The sequence below is a fragment of the Equus asinus genome, chromosome 1 (assembly GCF_041296235.1).
Source record: "Equus asinus isolate D_3611 breed Donkey chromosome 1, EquAss-T2T_v2, whole genome shotgun sequence".
NCBI lineage: Eukaryota > Metazoa > Chordata > Mammalia > Perissodactyla > Equidae > Equus > Equus asinus.
Window position 1 is genome coordinate 160909459 of NC_091790.1, and position 19254 is coordinate 160928712.

General features: G+C 53.4%; 1 long non-coding RNA gene across 1 annotated transcript; it reads right to left on the minus strand.

Annotated features, from left to right (window-relative positions):
* Positions 1-1181: 1181 nt before the first annotated feature.
* On the minus strand, positions 1182-14332 carry LOC139045445 (uncharacterized). The gene is made up of 4 exons (XR_011503767.1): positions 14209-14332; positions 13343-13599; positions 10166-11579; positions 1182-2686 (listed from the first exon to the last, which is right to left on the minus strand). It is a non-coding gene; the product is annotated as an uncharacterized lncRNA (long non-coding RNA).
* Between the last annotated feature and the right edge of the window lie 4922 nt (positions 14333-19254).

Sequence of the window (19254 nt, forward strand, 5' to 3'; positions counted from 1 at the left end):
CTGACTTCCCAGCCCAGCTCATGGCCCTGCCCGCCCTTTAAAGCCCTGCTCACATTTTCCCTCCTTGGAGAAATCCCATGAGACAGCCAGAAGGGTAACGAAGGATTGCACACACACTGCTATGGACTGAATGTTTGTGTCCCCCAAAATTCACGTGTTCAGTGTGATACCCTCAATGTGATGGTATTAGGAGATGAGGCCTTTGGGAGGTGGTTAGATTTAGATTTAGATGGGGTCAGGAGGGTGGGGCCCCATGGTGGGATTATTATCCTATGTATCTGTTTGTATTTACCCCCAGCACTGTGATGCTTAAATGAGATACATATATAGGCTAAAAACAGGGCTGAACACACAATGAGCCCCAGGTAAAGGTTACTCTGTTTGTTTTCCATTTGGCAGACTTCCCTGATTCATGGAGCTTTTTCCCTGGAAAGGCTTTCCTGTGCAGTTTATTGACTCGGAGCCCACACTGTGGCCACTCAGCAAAAGACAACCGGGAGAGGCCGTGAGCTTTTCATGAAAATTCCTCCTTCTGAGACTCAGCTTCCAGGACAAAGGGCCTGGGCCAGGAAAGCCAAGGGCAGACACTTTGGGCCACAGTCTGCTGGGCTCTCCCCTTCTCTCACCAAGATCCAGGATTGTCAATGGCTCCCAACTGCTGGTAGACTGTGTCGGAAATCCTCCTGTGCATGCAAGGGGGTTCAGGAGAAGCAGGCCGGCAGGGAGGGAAGTCACTCTTGGCAGAGGGCATAGCCCATGCAAAGGAGTGACTGACTGTAGTTACTATGTTTCTGAAGGGCTCACATGGAGTGAGAGTCAGGGAGCAAATCTTCCCAAATAATTCAGGACTTTCTGCATCTCTTGCCCTGCCCACTAAATGCCAGTAGCACTCCCTAGGCATTTTGATAGTGAGAAAACCCCCACGGAGCGGGGAGTGCCACCCAAGTGGAGGACCACAGATGAGGAACTGTAAGTGGCATGCTGGGAGGGGCTGGCTGCCTCGGGGAGCAGTGGGAGCAGGGGCTGGGGGTGGTGGGCAGGACCCGGGCAGGGCCTGGAGCCAGGCAAGGAGCTGTGCCGGGTCCCGTGTCCCGTGTCCTGTCCCGTGTGCTCCTCTGACTCCCAGAACCGCAGCAGCGGCCTTCTCAGCCTCCTCCAGGGCTGGGCCTTCCCTTCTTCCCTCCTGGAGAAGCCGCCCCTGCTGTTACCGAGGATTCTCCTATTGGGTGTCAGAGAGTGAGTCAGGGCCAAGTGGAGGCGACAGACTGCAAGGGGTCCCTTCTACCTTTGGAGTTTTGTTACATGTTCACATGTGACATTTAAATTTATTATCATTTAAAAAATAATTTCAAATTACAGAAGAGTTGAGAAAAGTACAAAGAACTCCCATATACCCTTTACTAAGATTCGTCAAACGTTAACATTTTGCCGTATTTATGTTATCATTCATCCTTGTGTGTATACACCTACAAATACACATATGTACATTACATGTTACATATATCCATACATATTTGTGTACATTATGCCCCAAATACTTCAGCCTGCATTTCCTAAAAACAAGGACATTCTTTTACATAACCACAGGGCAGTTATTAAAATCAGGAAACGTAACTGTAACACGGACATAGTACTATTAACTAATCCGTGTGTTCTATATTCCCATTTTACCAGATGTCCCAGTAATGTCTCTTAGAGCTGCTTTTCCCTGTCCAGCATCCAATCCAGGGTCACGTGCTGCCTTAACCGTCCTGTCTCTCCATTCTCCTTCCATCAGGGCCGTCCCTCGGCCTTCTCTCGTCTTTCTTGAACTTCACACTTTTGTAGAGCCCAGGTCGGTCATTCTGTAGGATGTGCCCCAGCTGGACCTGTCTGATGTTTCCTCATGATTAGATTCAGGAAATAAGTCATTTTCAAAAGTAAAAATGGTGAGTTGTTGAAGCCTAGGACTCTAAGAAATCGAGGAAGCCTCACGTAAGAGGTTTAGAGTCTGGCAGTTCAGGTTCGATTCTCAGTTTGTCACTTATTCACACTCATTCGCTCGTTCAGGAAGTCTGTATGGAATGCCGACGATGAATCCAGCCCTGTGCCCGTCTCCCGGGATGTATCGCTGATCAAGAGGCAAGATCCTCACCCTTGTAAGCGTAGTGAGTTGAGTAGCAGCCCCTGGAACCTCTGAATTTGACCTTATTTGGAAATGGGGTCTTTGTGAATGTAATTAAGGCACAGACCTCACGCTGAGATTGTCCTGGATTGCCGGGAGGGGCCCTAATTCCAGTGATGCGTGTCATAAGACACAGAGGAGAAGAGAAGACACCGACACCCAGAGGGGAAGGCCTGTGCAGACCGAGGCAGGATTGTAACTATGTTGCCACGCAGGGAGGATCGCCAGCAGCCGTCAAACCCGGAAGAGGCAAGGAAGGAGCCTTGGGGAGCACAGCTGGGCTGACGCCTGATTTCTGACTCTCTACAACGCTTTACAACTGTGAGGGAGTAAATTTCTGTTGTTTTAAGCCACAAAGCTAGTGCTGATTTGTCACAGCAGCCCCAGGAAAGGAACACCTGAAGGTTCCATTGTAGTAATGATAATGTGGGGTGAGGGCTACATTCCAACGTGGACAGGTCACTCTCCAGCTGTGTGAGTTTTAGCAACTTTCTTCATGTCACCAATGTTTAGTTGCCTTGTCTGTAAAATCAGAACAATAGCACCTAACTCAAGTGGGGATTATGGGTAATGGAAATTCAGTGCCTGGTACATAGTAGGTGCTTCATGATGACAGCTGTTACTACTACGGTCCCTCCGTTGCCCGCCAACAAGAATGTGAAAGCAACGTTTGCCTGGGCAGGTCGTGGGGAGCAACTCCATCTGAGCAGATTCCAGCTCCCTGGCAGGGGCACAGAATTCTAGAGGGTTCTGTCCCTTTAAGCAGATGAGCTGGGAGATAAATGTGCCTCTGTAGCCCCCCAGCTCAGAACACTTCAACCAACTCCCTTTTGTGCATCCAGGCAGGCCCCAGCACCCCGGCCACCCCCTGCCCCTCTGCTGTGAGTTATTGTCTGGGAAGAGTTGATTAACCGGGTGCCAGTAAGGGGTTTTGGCTGCCAGATGGGGAAGTCACAACCTCTGGGGATGGAGGGTTCTGTGTGTGGGGTGCACAGAGCAAGGTTTCTGGAGCTCTGAGCTGAGAGGGAGGCATGGGTCCTCTTTCGTGTGTGTGTGGGGGGTGGGGTGTGTGTGTGTGTGTGTGAGTGTGAGAGAGAGAGAGACAGAGAGTTCCAACTCCTTCTCCTCCTTGGGCCTCTGCTGGGACAATGGGGGGTACCCTGGTTCTCAGCAAGGTGAGGGCACTACCTGGAGAGCCTGCAGATGAGGACTTGGCCTTCTAGGGATGAGAGTTCCCCTGGCTTCTTTCACGATGTGTCTTGACCTTAGGTAACCAGCAATTGGGCCAGAGCCACTGCCACCAGCTCACCTGGGGCAGAGCCCACGGGGTCCTGTCAGAGGTGGGGGCCTGGACCCCCTGGCCTCTCAGAGGCCCTTCTGGAGTCAGGACTCCTGTCAATGCTCACCAAAATGGCACTTCTCCTCAAAAAGCATGGCTGCCGAGGGCCAATAAATTTGGGACTTCCGATGGTTTCCCAGCTGTCCAGAAGCAAGGCTCGGCCTGGTGTCTACTGATGTTTTTAGGCTGCGTTATGTAATTCTACCTTGAATTTGCATAGCCAGTTTTTTTTTTTTTTGAAGCCCCGCCACATCAACCCATTCAATGCCAGCACCTCTTCCCACGATGTAGAACTGTCAAAGCCTTCTTCCTGTTCCCCACATGTAAACTGAGGCTTCCCAGGCTACTCTGAAAGTCAGAGGAGCCTGAGGCACACTGAGTGGTCCATATAGATAGCCCCCACCCCAGGGAAACACGACTCAGTGATGGATGGGCCCTCACTGTCCCCATAATCTGTGGACGGAGCTCCAGGTCCAGAGAGTAAGCTCAGGGCAGAGAGAGATTCTGCTGGGGAAGATGAACCACCGGCCCAGGCTGCACCTGAAGCGGCAGGTTAGCTTAACCACCCGGTGCTCCACAGGCGTCTTCCAGCCTGAGCACTGGGGTCATGCACATTGCTGGATTTCATTTTAATTTATTTGCAGATGAAAATCCCTCCCCAGAGGTAGGAGGAGGGGGAGCTCACGATCTCTTTTTAATTATTTGTGGCATTATTTACAAAGCCCTCTGAGCTGAGGCCGGGCCTGAGGGGGATTCTGATCTCCAGCGAGGTCCTTCTCAAGGCTCTTCCACAACTGCACGCCCAAGAAATTGTCTGGGGCTCAGGCTGAGCCAGACCCCTTCCTGCCTGCTCTGCTGTCACACCCTCCCCTTCTCTTTGCATCCTCCTGCTTCATGCCTGGGCACAGAGCCTTGGTAAGCATGGCTGAGCACAGTCCTAGGCACGGGTCGAGGTGGCGCTCGGGCCGGCAGCCAGACGCTCATGCGGAGGCGCGAGTTCACCGGGGAGCCGCTTCCACACTCGCCCCCTCAGTGGGCCTTGAGGGCTGAGTCTGATCATGCCGCTCCTCTGCTCAAGTGCTTCCAGTGGCTCCCACTTCACTCAGAGTAAGAACCTGGGCCTGACAGTAGCCCACAAGGCTCTTCACACACATCGGCATGCACACAACCTGCACACACAGGCCTAGCGAACGACACACTCACCATTTACACACATGCTTGCAGGCAAACAAGTCCCCTGGGAGCACACACACAGATCCTTGCGCGCATACACAGATGTCTGCATGAACAATGCACACCCACACACACGTGCACATACTGTTCCCGGAACTTGCCAGGTGCTCCCCCATTCAGGGCCTTCACACCGGCTGCTCCCTCTGCCTAGAGGGCACTTACCCAGATCTCTGCCTGGCTCACTCCCTCACCTCCTGCCTCAAACGTCACTGCCAGGCCTTCCCTGGTCACCCTCCAGTGGATGCTGGGTGCCCCCGCCCCAGCCCCGTTCCTTTAAGCTGATGCACCATTTCCCAGCTTCCACCTCCTGCAGGCATTGCCCTTGCAGAAGGAGAGCTGCCCAGCCTGGAATATTTCTCTGCTTCCCCTCTTCCACCTCTGGGACAGCCCACAGCCATTGGCTGATGGACACGGGGCACGAAGGTGTCAAAAGGGGCCGACTGTGCACAGCCCAGATCTTCTGGGGGATGAGGTTCAAGCCAGGCTCGTGCTGACTTCCCCGTAACCCTCAATACACCAGACATGGATCTTCATCACAGTCTCTACTCCAGGGGACTGGGACCCCATCGCTCACCTGCATCCCCTCCACTCCCCGTTGGACTCCCTGCTTCATTGTTCCTAACTTATCACCTTCTAATATTGAACTTTACTTATTTCTTCTGTTTTCTGTTTTTTGTCCCAACTTAGAAGGCAAAGTCTTCTAAGTTTTGTCCCAACTTAGAAGGCAACGTCTTCTAAGTTTTGTCCCAACTTAGAAGGCAGGGATTTTGTTTCCTTCTCTCCGTTCACTGCCTGCACATAGTAGGTGCTCAATAATAAGTGAATGAATGCCTGGAGTGGGCACTGTTACAGCTGTGAGTGCCGTGGGCAGTCAGAGGACAGGGTCCCACCAGGGGCCAGGTCCAGGGAAGTCTTCCCCGTGGGGACGGGACAGGACCAGTCTGGGGGTCTATACGGTCTAGCTGCAGGAGGGGGAAGAGGAGGAAGGCCAGGCGAGGGGCAGTGATGGGAGCAGAGGCCTCGAGGTGGGGCTGCATGCAGGGCTTTCCCGGAACCAAGTGGCCCGGCGGGTGAAAGGTGAGGGAAGAGCTGTAGGGGCGCCAGGGCCTTTAGCCTGTCCCGTTGCAAAGTCTCCTATGCTGAAAACTGCACAGGATGCTTCTGAAAGGGCATCTCTCCTGCCATAGTGGCAGAGGGAGTTTTCAGAAGTGGGAGGGAAGGAAGACAAGCTCTTTTGCCAACAGCATTCTGTCCCCAGACCTAGGACAATCCCAGGCAAGAGATTCACTGAGCGCCCCTGCCTGTGCCCTAGGGCCTGGGCTGCACACTGCCGAGCAGCCTCTCATTCAATCCTCACACAACTCAACGGGGAGCGATCTTATGATCTTCCACATTTTATAGACACAGAATCTGAAAGCTCAGTTATGAGGCTTGCACCACAGAGCCAGGATTCAAATCCAGGTCTGTCTGCCTGTCTGTGGAGCTATGCAGACTCTGGCACTCCACCCTGGTGTACAGAACATCATCTGAGTGTCGAGCACGAGAGCCACCTGCACTCACCACCACCCCATCTGGCTTTGTAGGAGTGATGGTTTAGCAGCCAGGCACAGCTAGGGTGGAATCCCAGTCTGCTACTTACTGTGTTGTCCTAGGCAGGTTCCTTATCCTCTCTGAGCCTCAGCTCCCAGAACTGTAAAATGGGGATACTTTGATTCACTTGGCAATAACTTATCAAGCACCTAGGATGTGCCAGGCTCTGTGCTAGGCGTTGGGGATACAGAATCAGATAGAGATACAGTCTTGCCCTTGTGGAGCATGTCGTCTAGTGGGAAAGGCTGACGTGGAACAAACACCTCCAAATGAGTAAACCATCACTGGAGCCTAACACAGAGCACTCATGGCCTTGTTTGTGAGTCACATGGCTTAGGGGAGATGTGAGCTGACCCCCGCACGGGGGCCTCAGTGCGAGGTAGGTGCCTTCTCCCTTACAAACCTGCCCCATAAAAGGGAGGGGAGCTAAGAGGTGAGTGAAAGGAGCAGAGATCCAGCTCCACAACAAGAACCCAGAAGCAGCGAACGTTAGGACGGGAGGAGCTGCTGCTCCAGCCCAACCCAAGACGGCTGCACAGCTTACCTCCCCATCAGCACCTCATTTTTGCCAAGACTCCTTGTGTTCTAGGTCATGCCTATTCTTGCTGCCTTGGTGTGGCAAGGAGGGACCCCGGGACCTGGTGAACAGATGGCTGCTGACCACATTCCTGCCGTCCTTGGCATTTACCCACCTCCGCTTCCCAGAGCCTTGGACTTCGTCTGGGTGGGAGATGTGCTGAGATGGAGCACAGAATCCTCAGAGGAGACCCCTGTGCAACACCATCCTTCTACCACCTGCGCATCAGAGAGGGCGTGACCCACTCCAGGCCACACAGCTGATGAGAGGCTCAGCTGGGCTAGAATCCAGGGTTCCCAACTCCTAGCTAAAACTCCACTGCATGGGGTTACCACTGAGCTTCGAGCCCTCTGGCTGCTCCCTGTCTCTCGGAGTCTCAGTTTCCCCATCCATGAGTTGGGTGGTTGACTCCCTGGTCTTCGAGGGTCCTGCCTGCACTGAGACTGCCCTTTCCTGCCAGCTCTTGGGAAGCGCGGACAGTGGCAGGTTCCATCCATGGTGTCCTTCTCCCAACCACTCTGGGATTCCCTCACATCTTTCCACTCCCTGCCACCATCGCCGCAATGCAGGCATTATGGGATTTGTTCGGCCATCTGAAAGCCTAATGGTTGGGCTCTCTTAATGGATTTGCAGAAGCTTTCTGCCTCTGCTGTCTCAGTGAAAAAAGACTTCCTCCTCTGTGGTATTGAAGGATAAACAAGCAGTTAAGCATTTTGAGGTCTAAAACGGGCACCATCACTCCAGGGAGAGGCGAAGCAGGCATTTGTCCGGCCTGCAGAATTGACAGCTGACATTTTTCTTATATCCAGAAGTTATCATTACAAAGGAAAATGCATCGCTTTCTTTTCAGCCTATTGGGTAGTCTAACAACAGTGGGAAATGGATTTATCACTTAATTACAGACGTGTGCTGGCTCTGTCTGCAACCCTGTGGGCCCCCGTCGCATCTAAGCCCGTCTGCCCCCTCCCGCAGGAGCAGCAGCCTCTGTGCAGTATTTCCAGGCCATGTTCCCTCTGGGAAAGCCCCCGTTCCTTACCCTCTTCCTGACGCCCCCCCACAAGTCTTGCCTGTCCACCCAGGCTCAGGCCGATTGCTGGCTGTCGCCTCCACCAGAAAGTCTTCTATGTTCCCAAAAGCGTGCCCCTCCCTCCTCCACAGCCACAGAGAAGCATCTCTCCTCCTCTGCTCCTGGCCTTCCCCTCCCAAGGAAGAGGCATGGGGAGTCCAGACATGCCAGAGCCTACTTATTCGGAGCCTCCCTGATTCTCCAGCCTCCTATCCCCCTTCCCACTGGCTTTGATCACAGCAGTGCCTCTGCCAGTCCCTCAGCCCCCTCCCCACTGCCCCTGTCCCCACCTTCAACCCCTCCAGCACCACCACCTGTGGAAACCTGTCCAAGCCCTCACCAGCCGCTGCAGGAGCCCTCGCAGACTCTCCCAGCATCCCTGCTCCTTTCCCTCTCTCTCAGTGCTTGTCCTGGCTGTGCCCCCTCCCAGAGGCAGCCACCACACCCACATCACACCCCCACCCTTGGCCTGAACGTCCCGGTCTTCAGGACTAAAGGGAAGCCCAGCAGTTACCCCCTCTTGACCAACTTCCCACCACATGCTGGCTGCAGGAGCCCCTCTTCACCATCCTGCAGGAGGTCTCAGCTTCTGCTTGCACACAGGCAGAGAGCTCAGTCTCTGCCTCCCATATGCACTCACACACTCGCCCACTGGCCTCCCCAGTGGGTGACTGCGGCGTCCTTCCTTGTGTTAAGACCTCATCAGTCTCCTCCAGGGACGATTCCTGCCACCTGAGCCCCTCCTGACCCTGACATCCCAACAGTTACAGTTGGGGGGTGGTTACCATCTGCCGGGAGAGCAAGCAGGGCAGGAGGTCGTTGCCCTCATAGCCAGACCAGGGCAGGGGGTTCTGACCGGATCTTCACCACCCTTGTCCTTTGCTCAGACCCTCTGACAGCAACATGGTCTCGGCTGCAGACACCCTGGGGCCTCCCTGACTTGCCTTGAGCTGTTGCCCTGAGATGGAGCTCAGCACAGGCCAGCAGGTGGAGAGACTCACTCAGCGGGTGGTGAAGAGCCCACCCACCATCATCCAGGTGTGTGAGGAGGGTGGGACCTCAGAGCCTATCCTCCCCTAGGTTCCTCTGGTCCTCAGAAGCATCTGAAAGCCAGACAGGTTCCTACCACACAGGCTAAAGCTGGGAAAGAATTGGGCCAACCTAGAATATTCCTGTTTTCTACAAGTTTGCAGAATGCTTGGCTTCTGTGAACCTGTAGGTTGGATTCTAAGACTCTCGCCAGATATTGCATGAATATTTGATGCTCCCAGTCTGGATTCAAAATTCAGTAATCCTAGAGGTGGGGTGGGAGCAGGATGCCCGGCTCCACTTCCCATACACGGTGCGTCTCCTCAGAGAGGTTGCTGGCCACTGGGAGGCTCTGTGTGATCAGGGCAGCCACAGAAGCAAGAGCCCAGGGCTGCCTGCATGGTGCCGTCCACCAGAGGGGCATCCCCACCCTGCCAGGCCAACCCGAGGACCCAATCAGTTGGGCTTTGTGCCCCCTCATGCCTCAGCTTCCTCTCTTATCATCTCCCTGTGGCGTCGCCTCACCCCTGTATGCCAGGTACTTTCCCCCTCCTTCCTTATGGTCGTGTCATTCTGGGAACCTGTAATGCCCGCCTTGTCTTCCTTCTTCAGAGAGGAGCTCTGTGCTCTCCCCATGCCTTCAGAGGGCTCCCCAGACCTCACTGATCTCTTTGGGGCTCCCTAAGTCCCCCCCTGACCTCCTCAGGGCTGTAAGTCCTCACTGGCCCCCACTGCAGCCCACCTCTGACTGGTCCCTGGACACCCTAGCTGTGGGGGCTGCTCCTCTGTACTCGCTGGACGCTTACTGAATTAAAGGGAACGAGTCCTAACAATAGCCAGCACTTCAGAGCACTTGCCTGGGGCCAGGCACAGTGCTGAGCACTTAACATACGCGAACTCATGGAATCTCCACCGTCGCCCTCATTTTGTCCATGATGAGAGGCGGCAAGGAGAGCTTAAGTAAGTTGCCAGGTTTCGCACACCTGAGTGTCAGGGTCACGACTGAGACGCGGGCAGGGAGGACTTTGACCTCGGCTGCCCCCTGTGCTGTAGTCATGGGATGTACTGTTGAGGGCTGGGGTCTCCAGGGGCCCCTCCTGGAGCAGGGGCCCTGTGGCCACTGACAATGTGCTGATTGGACACTGGCTAACTGAGGGGCATACTCACTTCTGCAGATTCCCCTGTTGACACCACCATGTTCCAGTCCTGCAGTGTACAGAAGCAACTAAGACCTGTCCCCAACCCAATGGAGCTCACAGGCTTGTCAGTAAACAAGACGAAGTGTCAACAGAGCCTTGCAAAACCATGTGGCACCACGGGGGTGGTGAAGAGGCAAGAGAAGTTGGCTCTAGGTGGAACTGATAAATTATCTGAATTTAGAAGGGAGAAGAGGATAGGCCAAGTATGGCCACAGCTGAGGCCAAAGACATGCACAACAGAGCAAACAGCATGTGCAAAGACCCTGAGGCTGGGAGGGCTAGGTTTGGGGACAATAAAGTCAGCGTGGCTGGAGTGTTGGAGTATGCATGTGGGGTGACCCCTAAGGAAGTTTGGAGGAATCCCTGCCTGTCTGGGGTGGGGGGTCTTGGGGGGAGCTACCCTCCCTTCCTGAATTCCAGCTGCCTCAGCCGAAGCTTGCATTTGCCTTTCCTGGATCTCTATATTTCCTGCTAATTTAAGCCCTGATTTGGCTCCAGCAGGACAGAGCCTGTTTTGTTCCTTACCAAGAAGAGGGATGCCACATTGAGAGGAAGGTTTGTGGACCCTCGGGACGGGCTCATCTCTCACTGGGTGTTGAGCCCCACACTTCAAGGCTGGGCCTGCAGTGGGTGGTGGCGTCTGCTGTAGTTTGGGAGCAAGTCCTGAGGCAGGCAAGTGCAGAGACAAGTGCAGGCTCTGGCTTGAGGTGGGACACAGCTGATGGTCTGCAAGCACAGGACTGCCCATCATGGCTGCAGTGGAGGTGGCCAGGGAGGTGATGCGGGCACCAGCGCCAGTGCTATGCATCCTGTTCTTGTTTCAGGTGTGCAACATCCTCTCCTATCTCTACAAGGATATTGATGATTGTTTTTAAAATTTTTCTTCTCCCTACACAGTTCGTTTCTTCCATGTTGCTTTTTTCCTGATTTTATTCTCCTCCTCTTAGGCTTTCCTGACATTTATGGCGATCCTTGGCTGTCTGCTCAGTCTTGGAATGGAGCACTACAGAGGCTGGACGCTCCACACTCATAGGGGACCAGTCTGGTTGGGCTATTTGTTGGGGGACACTTGACGTCAGTTTCTTAGGTCATTTCTCATGGGCTGGTCAGATTCTGTAAAGAAAACTTTCCCAGCCTCCTGCTGGAGGATAAAACACCTAGTGGTCAGCATTCTGGGAGCTGAGTGAGAGGGAAGAAGGCCAGGGCAGGGCCTGGGCTGGATATTCAGCATATAAGTCTTCATAATTCTTTTATTTTCATGGCGACGCTTCTGCCATCGACTGTGCCGTGTGGTCTTTGGTCTAGCCACCCTCGTTTGGCCCTCTGTAAGGAAGTCGCCTTTGGTCCTGTGCCGGTGTCCCGCCCCGGCGGAGTCCAGGTTCCTGAGGGATGGACGGCGTCGGCGCGATGAGGGGAAAATAAAGGGGACGTGAGACTTGGGATGGTGTTAGCAAGTCTGACTTTACTGTGCACAAGTGTCGTTTATATATTTTTCAGGATTAGTACAGAAATGGTTCTACAAATATTCTCAGAGAGATAAGGAAGTAAAAAAATTGAGCACAAGAATATTTATTAGCATTCCATTCTATATAGCATAAGGTTAATGGTGGTCTTCTCCGCAATTAACTAGTGTTTGTTGTCTCTAAGCTAAAGGAGATAGGTACCTAGGCATCTGTTGTAATTCATGGTAAAGTTAAATCAAAGAGAGAAGGTCCAGGCCTCCGGACAGGACAGCAGTCCGTCTGGTTACATCCTGGTGGAGCCATCCCTGCCTCCCTCAATCATTTACGCCATTAGTGTAGATGGTTAATGGGAACAAAAGGCGACTCCAGGGTATCTTATCCCCAGGGCTATCTGCATTCTCAGCGGGCAGTTAAACATCTTTACTTTTTTGCGCCCTTTAGGGGGTGGAAGCATTCCTTTGTCTTTTAGATTGTGGAGCTAACAGTCCCGTAAGCACACTGCCGGAGAAAGTATCACTTTGTTAGTAAAGTAAAGGGCTGAAAAGCTAAGCTAAACTGTATATCTTCAAGAATAAAAAACAGAAATAAGTATAGACATAACCTTGCTAGAAAGCGTGCATATAATTCAGAAAATATCAGGGGTGTCGGCCGGCCATTCTTCACCAAGGGGCATCCCTACACCCCTTGGCCCTTCCACTCATCAATTATTTATTATTTATTGCTTTTCGGAGAAAACCTCTATAACATTTTAACAGAAAGCAGAAGGTTAAGAATAATATATAGATACTTCTTGATCATCCAATTAACCAGCAAACTTAGAAGGACGATGCATATATATATATTTAGACAAAGAACTGGAGGGAGAAGGAAACATTAACCAGATAGAGGCCATAAACCTAATTCAACATCTTATCTGGGCAGGATTCCTTTCTGATTGTCTCAAATGGGACTGTGTGCTCCTCCAATAATTAACCGAAGAATATCTTGAAAGTTACCTGCAGGTGGTCACATTCTCTTACTATATTTAATTTTCCCGGGAGGTAGTGCCTCCCAAGCAGCCACCCAAAGGAGTGAAAACTGGAGGTTAAGAAAGGAAAAGGAATGAAGGGCAATTAGAAGCAGCACAGGTTTCAGAACTATGTGAGGGGCTGGCCGGTTATTCTTCACCAAGGGGCGACCCTGCACCCCTCGGCGTTAATTGGCTGGACCCTGTCAAACAGCCGATCAAATGATGTAGCCACGGCTCCCAGCAGTCCTGGATGTCTGGGGCCACCAGCTGCATTGGGGTGATGGGCAGGGCATGAGAGCCTGGCCTCGTCCTACCAGCGTTCAACAGCCCTCCTGTCGTGGGCCCACCATCAGCCCACCCTCACGCATTCCAGAGGCAGCCAGCCCAATCTCGGAGCTTCCCTAAAGCAGATCAAGCCACTGCGGCTTTCGATGCAGCTGTCTTGGATCTGCTGTCAGGAACTGCTCATCAGTCTGCTCCCCAGCTTTCAAAATTTTACTGCTGTTGTCTCCTCCCCCATTTGTCCTTGCGGGTTTATGGCTTTAAACGTTCTGTTTACTGTCATTTTATTGGGGTTTCAGGAGACCCAGAGCTACAACATGTGTTCAACCTGCCGTCTTTAACCAAAAAGTCTATGTGTCTTTCAGGTATTTTTTGAGTGGGAGCAACTCACCCCAAAATGAGAGGCTCGAAACAAGAAGCCTTTATTATTCTCATGCTCCAGGGAGCCGGCTGGGCAGTGCTGCTGGTCAGGGCTGGTCTGGCTGCTCTTTGCACTCAGCTGGCGTCTTGGCTGGGCTGATGCTCTGGATGCCCTCACTCACATGTCTGGCAGTTGGCTTGACGTCAGCCGGGGCAATAGGCATGACACGGCCATCAGTATCCAGCAGGCCACCTGGGCTTTGCCACATGCTGGGGGTCACAGGGTTCCTGAGAGCAGCAAGGGAGGGAACAAGTTCCAGGGTACAAACACTTTTTTAAAAAGTAGACTTCATTTTTTAGAGTAGTTTTAGGTTCACAGTGAAACTGAACAGAAAGTACGGAGATGCACCCCCTCCCCTCCTATAGCCTTCCTCACCATCAACATCCCCCACCAGAGGAGTATATTTGTGGCAATCACTGAATCGACATTGACACGTCATTGTCACTCCAAGTCCACCGTTTGTGTCACCATTCCCTCTCGGTGTTGTACATTCTATGGATTTTGGCAAATGTGCATGATGACCTGTGTCCACTATTATAGTGTCATACAGAGTAGTTTCACTGCCCTACAGATCCTCTGTGCTCACCCTATTCTTCCCTCCCTTGGCCCCACCCCCTGCAGACATGGATCCTTCTACTGTCTCCATAGTTTTGTCTTTTCCAGAATGTCCTTTAGTGGGAATCATACAGTATGTAGCCTTTTCTGATTGGCTTTTTTCACTTAGTAACATGCATTTAAGTTTCCTCTGTGTCTTTCACGGCTTGCGAGATCATTATTTTTCAGAGCTGAATAGTATTCCATCATCTGGACGTACCACACTTTATTTATCCACTCACCTGCTGAAGGACATTGCCTCCAAGTTTCGGCAATTATGAACGAAACTGGTATAGACGTCTGTGTGCAGGTTTCTGTGTGGACATAAGTTTTCAACTTATGGGTAAATCCAAAAGAGCAAAAGACGGAACAAACCCCAGTGTGCAAGCATTTTTCAAGCCTCTATCAGCATCACTTTTGCTAACATTGCATTGGCCAAAACATGTCACGCGGCCAAGCCCAGATTTGGAAAGTGGGGTGATGGAGAGAAATAGGCTCTACCTCTTGGGGGGAGGAGAGCAAAGTCGTATTGCAAAGATACACGCCTCCTGGAATGATGATCATTTTTGCAATCTACCCCACTTTGGTCCCTGCTTTTTGAACTCTTGATGTCCTGCCTGAAGTGCCAAGTTGTCTGACCATGCCTCATTTGAAATGTAAAGAATGAAACAAAGCTGTTGCATCACTAGCTTCAGAAACTTCCAAGTTCAAAGGGTGAAGGCTGCCGCAGCCAGAAGTTCATCATGATAAGTTTCACGTGTTCAATTTATTTATTCAACAGATACTTGTTGAGCGCCTATGACATGCTCAGCCCTGGGGATACAGCAGGGAAACGGAGAGAATGTCTTTTCTGGGGAAGAAGGGGGATAGAGATGGAAAGCACAAGACCATGTGAGATGAAGGAAACCAAAGGGGTGACGAGGTAGCAAATGAGGTGGGGAGGGTGGAGGCTCTACCCTGGGTGGGAAGGGCAGGGACAGGGAACAACGGAGCAACGTGGAGCCTGAGGAGGGCCCAGCAAGCAGGCTGCTTTGAAGGAGCCCTTGCTCCTCTCTTCTGCTCCCTGCTCCCCCTTTGCTTCCTGTCTTCATCTCCATTTCTAGATCAGTGCTTTCCAGACTGCGCTGTGCATGAGAATCGCCTGGGGATCTTGTTAAAATGCAGGCGCTTTGGCCAGGCAGGGCTAGACCTGAGATTCTGCATTTCTAACAAGCTCCGGGGGGGTGGGGGGTGGGGGGGGAGGGGGGGAGCCGATGCTGCTGCCAAGAGTCTGGAGGTGGGGGGGGTAGGCGCTGACCTTTCTCAGACCCAGGGATTCCAGGTTCTGGGAAGGGCACAAGCTGGGGGTGAGGAGAGAGGGAGGGAAAAAAGGGTCTAATCTCAGTTCACCCGTCACCCTGTGCTTAGGAGAGCCGCAGGGCAGTTCTCTCCTGGGACACTCAGCCGTTCCACCTGGCCCCTGAGGGAGTGGTACGCGGGGGAGTATCTTACTCCCCTCATAGGATCTCAAACCTGATGTTTGAGGATCTTTGGGTACCATTTCGGATAAGCAGAGTGAGGCCAGGGAGGAGAAAGAGCTCAGCAAGATCAGTGAGTGAGTCAACAGAACCAGGTCTGGACATCATGGCTCCTCACTCATTCCTTCACACAGAGAGCATTGATTAAACGCCTACTGTGGGGCAGCCCCTGAGCACGGTTTAGAGCCACGGCGCTCAAGGAGTTCATTAGCTGGTGGAGAAGATGGAAACATACACAAAATGGCGGACGGTGAGGCTGGGGGTCTGGTCAGGAAACCACTGCAGAACTGAAGAGAAGATGATACAGCTGGAATCGGGGCAGTGACGGGGCAAGGAGGACAGGAGGGCGGCTGTGAGAGCTGTTTAGGAGGTAACGTCCAGAGGCCCGGGGGAGGGCGTGGACCGAATTGTCCTCCCTGTGGTGGGAACATGGGAGGAGGAGCAGGTTGGGGGGATGGGGAGTTTGCCTTTAGACCTCCTAAATTAGAGGGGCTGTGGGCCAGGCAATTGGGGGCAGCTGGACCCTGCAGTCAGGAGGGCAAGAGAGTGAGCAGGGCCAAAATACAGACAGTTGCTCTGTGGATGAACTTCTAGAAGTAAGGAGTGATTCTTGGTTGCTCCCAGTGACATATCGGTAGAGGCAGCACAGAGAGATCTGTCTTTGACGATTTAGCCGGCTTTTCCGAATGATTCAAGACCCGGGTCCTGAAGGATACGGGACATCAGGGGTCATTAGTCCACACTTGGACCACTTTATTGTGTTCCTCACTCCCCTGCCCCCAACCAGCTGGCACCCAGGCTGGGGGTGGGTAGAGAGGAGGTGCCCCCTCTCTGTCGTCTTCTTACCCAGCCTGGTTCTTGGCTCAGCAGCAGCAGCATCTGGGAACATGTTAGAAATGCGAATTCTCAGCCCACCTCAGGCCTACTGCATTTTAATAGACCCCCAAGTGGTTCATGAGCAAAATAGGATTTCAGAAGCCCTGGCCCGGGCCCAGAGTTTTCACTCTTGGCTACACATTTGAATCACCAGGAAAGCGTCATGAAATACTGGCTCCCACCCCCAGAGCTTCTGATCTGCTTGATCTGGGGTGAGGCCCAGGCTGCAGGATGTGTACCGCTCCCTGGGTGATTCTAACGCACATTCAGGGTGAGAACCCGAGCCCAATCCGCTACCCAGCTTGGAAAGGTTGAAAGTGAGTGACTTTGTAGAAATCACTTCGCATCTTTGGGCCTCAGGTTGGAAATCTGCAACAAAATCCATCCTGTACCCTCTGCCTGGCAGAAGCTCAGAGGAGGGCAGGTGATGCGGGAGGGCTCCATAACCGTGAAGAGCTGGCTGGCAGCCACATAGTTGTTTGAAATCCAGGCTCAGCAGCAGCAAACCTTCCCCAGGTGTCTACTTCCTGCCTGCCAGACAGGAAACTGTTGAGGTGAGGAGTCTGGGGGCACCCCATCCCTACCCTGGAGGACTTCCGTCAGGTGGAAAAGATCATCAAAGACCAGAGGGCGGAGAGCCCGCCACATGTTGGGTAAGAGAAGGGGAATGGGGGATGTTTTCTGGGCAGAGTGCAGGGCCCTCCTCCTTCTCTCACCTGGAGACAGGAGCCAGAGAAGTTAGGTGTGCCCGCTCCAGGGTGTGACTTTTCAGGGAAAAGTCAGAATTCCAGATAAATTCCTTGTGCCTTGTGCCACTCAAAGGCTGGCCAGACCAGCAGCATCAGCATCACTTGGAAGCTGTTTGGGAATCAGAATCTCGGGCCCTGGTGGATCAGACTTATAAGATCAGAGTTCACTATTTAACAAGCTCCCCAAGTGACTCACACACATGTTAGTTTGGAAAGCCCTGGTCTCCTGGGCCCTCGCTGAAATGCAGCGTCCGGGACCCACCAAGACAGGAGGGTTCTGGCTCCGTGGAAGCCCTGCCTGTCCAAGGGTTTCCAGGCTCCTTTGGGTGAGCCAGCTCACGGCTTCTTGCTTTGCGAGGCCTGGCAGAACCTCAGTGGGCCAAAAGGTGGCTCAAGAGCAGAGTTTTCTTTCCCAAGGAGGCCTCTGACTTCTGCCTCCCTGCACCTCTGCTGGCAGCTTTCTGCCCTGCACTGCCCTCTGGTGTCCATGGTGAGCCATGGCCATCACACATTCCTCTGTTTATACAGCAGGGACCCCAAGACCCAGCTGATGGTGGAAAGAGGAGGACACATCTGTCGCTGACCTCTGACAGAAGGCTTAGGGACCCCCAAGAACACAATGGAAGCAGTTTGAAAAACACTAGGCTTTAGCAGTGGGATGGCCAATGGAGGCTGCCTTTTCCCCCCCGCGAGGGGTCCTGGCTCAGCCCTTCTCCCCATCACTACCCTCTCCTGCACACCTTGTTGGAAGCTGCTCAGAGCTGTAGCATGGGCTGGAGGGGAGAGAAAGAGCCCTGTGCAGCAAGGGCATGCAATGAGGAGCTCGCTGGACTGGTTCAGAGAGGCCTGCGTGGTGGCTGCAGGGCCCCAGGTAGCAGCCAGGTGGTGGGGGGCCTGCTGGTCTGTTTTGTGTCAGGACCTCATCCTGCAGGCCGAGGTTCCAACAGGGTAGAGACATGACTGCATTTGCTTTGGGAGGCGGCTCGGTGGAGGATGGACGGGGATTGGAACATTGGGAACTGAAAACCCAGCGAGGGGCCTGTGCCACAGTTCAGAGAGTGTTAAGGACATCCTGTGAGCCGGGCTTGGGGGGAGAAAGGCGGATGGCCCTCCCACATCCCAGAGAGGACATGTCAGCCCAGTGACGGGAGCTGACTACAGTGTGAGCTGACTGTCTGTGTGGACAAGGAAGGTCTTGAAAGACACAGGACTTGGGGAAGGTTCTTCTAGAGACGTGACCGTAGGCCTTCCCAAAGGACCGAGAGCTCATGTTCTTGGCCACGTGGGTGGAGCAGGCTGACTCCCTGCCCCGCAGGGCCTGGTTCAGCTGACCATTCCCTGAGGCTCCATCACCTGCCAGGTCCATAGTAACCTGGACTCACACGTACTCGTGGAGCTGCCCTGGAACCTCTGGTTCCCCTCCTAAGCGCGGGGTTGCTGGGCACATGGGATGACCTCAGCAAGGCACAGGGTCCACAGGCTGGATGCAGGCCCCTGCCCGCCCTGGAGCCTTCCAGGTCCCACCTTGCACCCCACTCCCTGTCAGCTCCATCTCCCCCAGATCCATCACAACGTGGACCCAGGCTGCAGCTGACTCACTGAGCCTTCAGGAGCCAGGCCTCTCCCCTCACAGACCTCAGTTTCACTACCGGAGGAGGCCCAGGAGTTCGGCCTAGAAATCACCTAGTTCTGGCAGACGCCTTTGGGCTTTGAGAACCCGAGGTCCTGCTCCTCCAGCAGAAGGGCCCGGCTGCCTGAATCGGTCCCACACTGCAGTCAGTGGGACATTTGTGTCTGTTGCAGATGCTCTCGGGGTCTCCCTACCCCCTTGGCCTGCTTGGCCCACCTTCTAGCGGCCAGCGCCTGCAAGTCTGTGCCCAAGGTTCTCTCCCCGATTGCCCGGGAGCAGATAGGCTGAAAATGCTGGCCGACGAATGCCCCGGGCAGACCTCAACTGAGGGAGTGGGTGGACAAAGGCGCCAGCTCCCTCAGCTAGGGTGACTCTGAGGCATGTGCCTGTCCCCCGAGGCCCCCAGCCAATTGCTCCAGTTGCTCCAGTGATGACACACCCTTTATGGACTGCCTGCCTTCACCCTTTCCTTGCCATGCTCCTGCTGGTGTTTCCTGGGCTTCCCTCTCAAATAAA